The sequence below is a fragment of the Lutjanus erythropterus genome, chromosome 6, assembly GCF_056507025.1.
Source record: "Lutjanus erythropterus isolate fLutEry1 chromosome 6, fLutEry1.hap2, whole genome shotgun sequence".
In the NCBI taxonomy this organism is placed as follows: domain Eukaryota; kingdom Metazoa; phylum Chordata; class Actinopteri; order Lutjaniformes; family Lutjanidae; genus Lutjanus; species Lutjanus erythropterus.
Genome location: NC_139322.1, coordinates 24,464,783 through 24,474,675, shown reverse-complemented (window position 1 = coordinate 24,474,675; position 9,893 = coordinate 24,464,783). Strand labels below are relative to the sequence as shown.

Genomic DNA, 9,893 nt, shown 5'->3' with positions numbered 1-9,893 from the left:
TTAAGTGGTTACAGGGGATATCCTCGGGGGAAATCTGACACTGCAAATGAAAAATAGAGTCAGAGAGGAGGTAATTGAAGCCAGCTAGCAATAAATTAACTTCACAAAAATCTTTTTCTTTCTTTGTTCAGTTCAGTCAGTCTGGCACAGAGACAGACTGAATGATGGGATTTTCTAAAAAGAAGGTGCGTGGTGTGTTTCACTGCACCAGTGCTTCTTTGTTGACCTCATTTTGTAAAGCTGAACAGACTCCTCCCAAGGCCAAGTGGAGTGAAAAAGACACACTGTCAACGACAAAACAGGTCAAACGTGGCTGTACAAGAATGACTGTAAGTGCACAGAGGAACGAACGTTTTTAATTTCACTGTCAAAAAGTCACTTATGACATTACTCACTATTTATTATATTAAAGATCCTGTTTTGAAAGGCAGAGCTCGATATGTGAAACGTCTGAAGTGTGAGGAGTCATCGGTTTCTCCCTCAGTACCAGACATAGTAGTAACAGGTCTGTGATGGATTGACATTATGGTGAGTGGCTGAACTTCTGACAGCTGGCTGCTCTGTTGTGGTGAATGAGCAGCGGCTCTGTCGGTGTCAGCAGCAGCAGCCGGTTTGCTCTCTACTCTGCTGTTGTAGTGAAGCATAATGCACACATCATCCTTAACTGGGGGAGACTGCAGCTGGGAAGACTTGATTAGGCCTTCACAGACATCTAATATTGTTTGTTTTCTGTAAGTAGGGAAATTATTTGAGCCGTTATCAAAATCACAAGTGCACATTGCAGGTGCAGGGTAAATGTGTCGCAACGTACCATTAAAAATGAAGCATCGTAATGCTACAGAGATGCCCCAACCTACAAATCATATTCTCCAGTGTTAAGAGAACCTGCTTGTTTGATCCAGACCCAAACTAGAGGGTGACACTGGAGTATATTTCACCCCTGTCCCATTCCACTTTCACAAAAATACTCATGTCTTGTCCCAATGTGGGAAGAGTGTGAGTGAAGAGTTGCACAATTAATCACAATGATATTGAAATCGCACTGTGGTCAAGTGCATTATCTAAATCGCAGAACCAAATTGCAGTTTTTTTGAGAAAGGAAAAATGTGTGAGAAAAAAGTATGAGGTACGATATTGCGGCATAGATCCCCTGGTCTAAAAACCTTGTTCTACAGATGAAAGAAAACATGTTTGTTTGGTACAGACGCCAACAATGTCACAAGTATTATTTTTTTTAATAAAAATGAAAATTACAATGCTAAAATGATCATTCCCACTAATCTAATCACATATCGCAATTGCAATTTCAGTCAAAATACTCACAATTTGACTTTTTTTCACCATATTGTGCAGCCCTACTCTCATCCCATCCCGTTCCTGCCAATCCACAGTCCACACATGTCATGCACTGGTCAGGTGGATGCAACCAACCAGCACCAGAGCAGTCGAAGAAAATAAAAATAAAAAAAACAATAGAAAAAGACAACAGAACAACTAGCATTATGTTCAAAATAAAAAAAACTAGAATTTCTTTATTTTAGAGCTGCATATTTATATATAAAAAACCTGACTTATTGTTATTTTGATTCCTTCTCCTGCCCGCTCCCAATGACTTTTTTCCTGCCCGTCCCAGTCCTGTGATGAATGGTAAAATTGATTGCCATCCCACCAGGAATCCCATGTCCCACAGGATTCCCTAAAACATGTCAGTCTCTAGTACAGACCCTAAAAAAATCACATTCTCATCATTTTCATTTTTCTCTGTGAAAATGAAATGGAAAAATTTGCATATTGTTTATCCCTATCTATAAGTTATGTTTTTGTCTGTGTTTCTCTTCTTTGTGTATTTGAAGGGAAAATGTGGCACTTTTCATGAGGATGTCTAGTCAGTGACAATTATAAATGTAGTCAATTGAAGCAATAAATTCCTCAGTGCTGTGTTGACCAAGAAAACCTCTGTTTGCGGAGCTGTACAGCGAGTGCCTGTATGTACCAAGATGCATTGCAGGCGAGCTTCTGACACCTACACCCATGTTGCTGTGTATCCCTACCCTTGCCTATAGTTGTTACTTTCTTGGCCAAAAGAAAGTGGTAAGTTTACAAAAATACTCATCTAGCACACCCCCTGGTTACGCAGAGGCAGAGACTAGAAATCCAATTTATATAACTACAAATATCTTGTAGTTCTTCCTGAACACCAGCAACATCTCCGTGACATCACTGGTGCAGGAGGATCAACAGATGGTGCAGCGGGAGAACTTTTCTCAGTCAATGTAGCACATACTTGGGAATTACTTGCTTCAATTGACTACAGTTATCATCAGTACTCACTGGATATCCACATTAAAGTGGTGTAGTTTCCCTTTAAGATGACTGTGGTTAAGTTTGTACACTGTGTGGCAGGTGAGGTACATATTTCTCTGTATGGAGAGTAAAGACTTTGGACTTTGTGTTCGCCTTATCTGTGAAAGTAGTATATAGATTCTCAGTGAGCCGTAAACCGGCTAAATTCCACCTGTAATTATGTTTTCTCAGCTAAATTACCCTTCTTTACTCTGAACAAATTCAATTTATCAGTTTACTCTGAAAAACAAAAAATTATCATCTTGAAAGCACTCAAGGACCTCATTTTGATGAAAAATATCCTTCACAGGGACCTGCCACTCTCCATCACTGTAATGCTACTGTTCTTTTTTATAATTGTGTGGTAGAAAGGCTAAAAACAACTTTGTGTTTTATACAAAATGTGAATATTGCAAAAAAAAAAAACTCAACTCCACTGAATATAGTCTCCAGTTTTATTTGTGTGCCATTTTTATCTGCAGGGATGGCGAGCAGCAGCTTCTTGTTATTTTTGGTCTTTTTCCCTGCTGCATTGTGTTCTGCGTTCCAGGTTCTTGGAGGAGTGTTGCATATCCTCCACAATAACTCTCATCATCTGGAGATGTGTGTTGACTCCTGGCCTACTTTCACTGCTGCCATTTGTTACCGTCAAAATCAGGTGTAGCACACAGGGATGAAGATAACTTATAGACTCCTCCAGAGTGGCCTGTTGATGTCTGTATCTGCCTGTGAAGGATTTCAGCTGCAGCGGCGGCGGCGGCAGCTCCTGGGTGATTCCTGACATATCCACCATCTTCACCAAGAATCCAGCACCTCTGAGAACTAAGCAGCTTAATGAGAAGAGTCATAAACTGGAGGAACGCACTCATATTCAGAGGTAGTGTGAAAGACTGTTGCTTAACTGATGTATTAGAGTATATTCTATGTCAATATATGTCACTTTCTTCTTGATTAGGACCCATAGCAGTATACAGTATTCCTATAAGTGTACTGTGATGCATTGTGCAGATACAGACGTCCAGCAGTGTTGTTTTTTCGGATGACTAACAGTTCTCTTTTATTGCTAAACTATTTCGAAAAATGTAACCTCCTTTTTTCACTGGATGGAAGGATGAAGCTAGAGATATATTTTATATTTTGGGTATTGTTATTTTTCTCAAATGAAAGACGGAAACCAACAATTCATTGGTCGTGAGTCTGTTTCTGAGTACTTTCAGACTGACCCAGCCTATCTATCTTTAAATTTAACAAGGCTCAGTAATTTCCTCAAGCAGCTGGGGATTGTAGTTTTTTAGAGAAAAAGTACACAAACAGGAGGAAGTAGTGCATTTGTTGAGAACTATTTACACCTGTGGATTAACACCCATTTGGTGCACTAGTGAGTATTTTCGATCGAATTGGCAACTGTTTTAACTAATCAATCAACTCTTTAAGTCACTTTGAAACAACAAAGTCAAACCGCTCCAATGTGAGGAGGTGTTCTTTTTTTCTCTTATGTCCAAATATCTTTTGTTTTTGGATACTCACTTTTGGTTCAGGAATTTTCATTATTTTTATGACATTTTATAGACTCGTGGAATAGTTGAGAAAGAAGGAGATTAATCAATTATGAAAGTTATTATTAGTTGCAGCCCTAGTTGTAAATTTATTGTGTTGTTATCATAAAAATACAGATGTGATTGATCATTTTTTCACCTGCAGATTAATATTAATACACATTGGGCGCACAAGTGAGTAACAGGACAGTCTATGTGAGATCAACTCGAAATAAACTACAGTGGCCATGTTTATTGTAGTGAAGGAGCACATAATGAACCCAGTGCAACAACGTGGCTCAGTGACGAGTGGAGGTCTGTGGCACAGAGGAGTAACATATATCAACATATATCAGGCTTTAGACACACAGACAATGGTTAGTAGTTGTATTAAGTCATTGTTGGCTTTGATCATTTTGTGGGATTTTTTTGTCAATAAAAAAAAGAATATCACCAGATTATTGTTTAGATTCAAAGGGACAGTTCAACCAGAACTATTTTTCCTCTTACTTGTAGTGCTCTTGGTGATATCAGTCTTCTCTCTCATATAATGGAGCTAGATGACACTCGGCTTGTGGTGCTCAAAACACCAAAAAAAAAAAGTTTGGAAAACTGAACAGCACCGTCTCTTTCCAGAAGTCACGACCTTGGTACTCAATTTTCTTTCCACTGAACTACACCCAGCAACTGTCTCACTCTAGTTCCATTATATTCAAGAGAGGGAAGACATTCATTCGGCTGACATCTCCAAACTCGGCAACTCACACCAAAACAATCTAGATGATAAATAGCACTACAGGTAAGTGGAAAAATCTTTAAATGTATTTTGGATTTTGAGGTGAACATTCCCTTTAACTGAGAAACATAAATATTAAGGTTTGCACTTGCCAATAGTAAATGTGTTGTCACTTACTGAAACTTAAAAACATGCAGATCTGTCCATTAATGATGTAACTGTAACTTGTATTTTTGAGTCAATAATAATATAATGCAACAGATACAAAAATATATTTTAAGCTATTATTGTTGGCACCGTAGTTTTAAACAACTGCGGGTAGTTTTTTTTTTCTAATTAGGCCTAGGTGGTTCTGCAACATCTAATTTGATCTGATCTGATCTGATATCACTGCCGACTGACCTTATTAAGCACAGTGGGTATCAGCCATGACACCATTGATCTACTCTAAATACAGTGTCAATGTCATCTAAACATTTTGTGTCTATTGTGTGGCTGTTATCAATTACACTCATTCAGTCATGGCGGGCCGCCTGTTTGGTTTTTAGTACCACGGAAATCTCTGGCCACGTTACCTTTACAAAACCTTGTGAAGTTAGTTCTATGCAGTGTGGTGTACAGATTTCACTGCTCTGTTATCTGGTATTCTGCACAGATATCGAGGGGTACTGGGAAACAAAAAGGTGGATCCCTGCATCCTTTGGTGCGATGATGAAAATGCACATTTGTGACTGAAGGACCTCTGTGATTCACAAATTGCAAAAAGTCTTTTTGTGGCTCCACAGTGACAGTGACAGCTGCGGCCACAAGATGGATGTTTTCAGGTCACCCCATTCTTGTGAACACAATATCTCAAGAATGCTGAATTGCTTCAATTTTGCACAAGTGTCCACTTGGACGCCATGATTAACTGCTTAGATTTTGGTGGTCAGAGGCCAAAGTCACTGTAAACTCGTGTCCATCCCATTCTTCTTAATGTAAGACCTCAGTTTCTTTAGGTTGGTACAAACATCTATTTAGATTCAGGGATGAGCCGATGAAGTTTCTGTGGTCAAAGGTCACTGTCACCTCACCAAACACATTTTTGCCCATTACTCAAGAATTCATTGGTTAATTATGAAAAAGATTCACACAAATATCTAATTGGACAAAATGATGAAGTGATGACATTTTATATCCAAAAGGTCAAAGGTCAGCTTCACTATGACATCATAATGTTCAGCTCTCTAGCAGTCCTCTGAACTCTGTAAAAACAAAAAATAGCCTCAAAATAAATGAGAAACAAAAGTCTCTCCAGGATTTTGCAGTGCTTCTGTTGGGATTGTTGCAGCCTAAAATGCCTGATTTCACAGCAGCTTTTCTAAAAAGATGTGATGCATGTTGCGATGGTTTTAAGTGTTCGGAGCAAGTAAAAATTGCAGCAAAAAAGTTATGATTTGTGTGTGTGTATAATTCATTGAAAATCAAAGGCAACTTTTTCCAGGGAGAACAAAACTGCACACTGCTAAGTGTTTTAAATAACTTTACCAAAGAGGCTCAGGATAACAGAAGTTCTAACAAAACTTTATAAGAGCAAAACCTTTTTGTAGCTCAAAATCAGTCTAAACAGCTAGCACACAATTATAAAAGTGCAAGGTCATGCAGATTTCACAGGGATTGTTTGAATTTGCTTTAATTGTTGCAGTCGCAGCTTCCTGGAGGGACTGAATATTGCACAGTATTACTGTAGTGTGTACATTTTCCCCAAAACTAGTGTAATTTATGACATTCCCAAAAAATGTCATGTGGTTTGCCTCCCTCGCCCCACATATTCGCCAATGTGATTGTTGTGAACCAGTTTGTTTACTCTTAGCTGTAATGAAGAAGTGGGACAGATTTTCCATCCAAACTCCCTCTGTGTCCTTGAACTTGAACATGTCCTCATGGTGTGTTGTGTTTCTCACATGCTGAGCTATTCTTCTGCTGTAATTTCATTGTTTAGTGTCTTCCATTTAGTATTATGATGAAGGTAAGTTAAAACAAACTGTCACTTTGTTTTTGCGTCCCTGACAGGTATACCAAGCTCATTGTCACCTCATCAAAGAACTTGACTTCCTCAGTGGGCTTAATGTCACTGAATGTGGGGGTTATAACACTTTCATCCACCACAGCCAGGAGAATAAGGATGGACAGCAGTGAATTTATGAAATGTATTCATGGCCTCAGTTCAAGGCAGCTCCATTATTTTTTGCAGCTGATGAGTGAGATTAGAAAATATGATATACACTTCCTTGATTCATGTTCACAATTTTTGTTCAATTTTTTCTCTGCAGACCAGGACGGTGTTGTAGCTGCCAATTTCCATTCTGGATGAGTCCCACACTGAGCTTATGGACGCACACTTGCCTTACCAAGGCAGCCAGGAGAGTCTTAACCACGTGAGAGCCTGCATCCACCATCTGCCAAACCACTGTGTGACGGATGAGAAGGGCCGGCCCGCGTCCTGGATGCTGTCTGATGAGCTGTGTGAGCTGAGGATGGCCTACTACACCCTATGAGAGTACAGACGGGCCGCTCACCTGCCGGCCCTGTCTCTGGCTCGGATCTGCAGGTTGAGCTCTGTGGGTCTGCTTGTCTACCAGCAGAGCCAGGCCGCTATTAAAGGGATAGTTTGGATTATTTGAAGTGGGGTTTTATGAGGCACTTATTCAATAATCAGTGTATTACCTACAGTAGATGGCACCTAGTTTGGAGAAGCAGAGAGGAGTACCAGTATAGAAGCTATGCAATTAACTGTTGAGGACAGTGTCAGCAACAAAGATGATTTCAACCTGAAAAAAACAATATCAGTTTGTGTGTATGCTATATTTAGAATATTTTCACTGCTTAGCAGTCAGACAGCCTTTTCTGATGGGAAATCACTGTCATTTATGCCAAATATTACTCTCTCCAAACCAACCAAACTCCATGGGAAAATCAGTTTTACTTTGCAGAATATGGAAGTTGCTTGTCTATCTCTGCTTGGATCTTTTTATTTATTTATTTATTTATTTATTTATTTATTGTGTGTGTTATTGTTTGACTTTGGTGTTTTATAAGGAGGATAGTCACACAGCAACACAAACAAACAAACAGATCAAGGCAGAGGTAGACTAGCAACTCATATGTTCTGTGAAGTATAATTACTGATTTCACCTGTGCAGTTTGGTTGATCTGTAAAAAGCACTATGTGGCTTATATAACATTGGTTTCCCATTAGAAAAGGCTGTCTGGGAGGCCTGGTAGCTCAGTTGGTAGAGTATTCACCCCATGTGCTGAGGCTGTGGGTCGACTCCCACCTGTGGCCCTTTGGTGCATGTCATTTCCCCACTCTCTCTCCTCTTTTCTTCTAAAGGCATAAAACCTAAAAATAATAATAATTATTATATACACACACACATATGTGTCCACAGTAGTTAATTGTCTGGCTTCTGTGCTGGTACTCATCTCTGCTTCTCCAAACTGGGGCGCGTGTTGACCACCGCACTGTAGGTAATACACTGAGTATTAATAAGTACCTCATACAGCCCTACGTCAAACAATCCAGACTATTCCTTTAACTCTGTGACCTAACTCAGCTGCGCTGCCTGTCCCACCATGGACAACATCTCGATGCTGCCGCTATGCCAGGACAGTGTGAGTAAGCCAAACTAATGACAATAAAGTCTGTTGGATGATTGAAACTACACAGAAAAAAAAATGTTTTATTATGAAAATGGAAAATGTAACAATTATTCTCCTTGTTCTGTGATGTCTGTTTCCCTGCGGCACTCAGGGGACGCTGCGCTTTAGACAGTTTAGTCCATTTCTGACAGCAAACTGCAAGTAGAACAAACTCAAAAATAACATTTTTTGTGGCCTAAGGGTGGATTTGATGAATATGCCAGCCTGCTGCTCCTTTTTATTCAGTAAAAAATGTATGCGAGTGTCTCTCGATATGAAACAATTTAGCGAGAATAGTACAAACCTTTCTTCAGTTTGACCCTCTGGCGTGTACTGAGCAGTTTTTCTTGAGGAAAAAGACCCCGTAATCTGCAGATCACCCAAGGAGGCTCTCCTCCTCCTCCTCCTCCACCTGAGACCCTTCCCCGGAGGTGTGCTGTTCCACTGCTGATTGCCTCTCTGTGTTTTAGCAGCAATGCACCATTCAAGAGTCTGCAGGCAACTTGACAAATGAGCAGCGATCTGAGCAGAGGGGAATCTCGTACTGCACCACACATCCTGTCCCATCCACATCCCCCTGTCCCGCAGTGGTGCACCTCTCTTCACTGACGCCCTTTCCCTACTCTAAACCAGCAAACGCTCCTCTCAAAGTCAAACAAGTACAGCACACACTAAATACATGTTTGCTGACGCATGTTAATACACAGACATGACTGAAAGAGTGGGTAGATAAACACGTCTGCATGTTTCTACTGCTGCTTCTTTATTGTAAAATTATAATTTGTACAAATTACAATATTATATCCTTTTAATCAAGTCACATTTTATTTATATAGCCCAAAATCATAAATCACAATTTCCATCAGGGGACTTTACAATCTGTAAAGAATCCAACACCCTCTCTCCTTTAGATCCTTCATCGGGGGAGGAACAGTGTTCTTAGGGGTGCTGGAAATCTTTGAAAACATTTGAATTTTAATGTGGTGTTTTCCAGGTTTGATAAGTGCTTGAATTTTGGATAAAGTCCTTGAAACTGCTTGAAACTGTAATTGCATTACTTTCATCAGTTGCAATCTGACTGAATAGTTCAGTTTTTAGATAAAGAAATAAAAGTTGGAGAGAGAGAGAGTGACAAATTTTGAAACATGAAACTTGTTTTTCCTTTAATTTGTCATCCTTCAGTTTGTTTGTGGTCGTTTCCCTTTTAACAGGGAAAGACAACTTACTTTAATGCTTGAAATAATTAGCAGGTATTCCATCTTTAATTTGGAATATTATAAATAACTAACATGACTCCATGTCAGTAGATGTGTATTTTAAAAATATAACTGAAAGAATTAGCCGATTAACTGAATTGGAAACTCTTTTCATAATCAATCATTTAACAAACTTTTAAAACAATAAGGTTAAACATTTTCTTTTTTGAGAGAATAGGAGAGAAATCAGTAGCTGCAATGATTAATTGATTTTATGTCAAATTAGTTGTATTTTGTATCAATTAATCAGTTTGAAACATTTTCTAAGGAAAAAAGTCTGATGATTTTAGGTTCTTCAATGTGTATGTTTTATATTTTTACACCTCCATCACAGTAAACTGG

At 39.1% G+C, this 9,893-nt stretch overlaps 1 pseudogene; it reads left to right on the top strand.

Annotated features, from left to right (window-relative positions):
- The first annotated feature begins 2,944 nt into the window (after positions 1–2,944).
- On the top strand, positions 2,945–9,245 carry LOC146325362 (glycine N-acyltransferase-like protein 1; annotated as a pseudogene).
- The last annotated feature ends 648 nt before the right edge of the window (positions 9,246–9,893 follow it).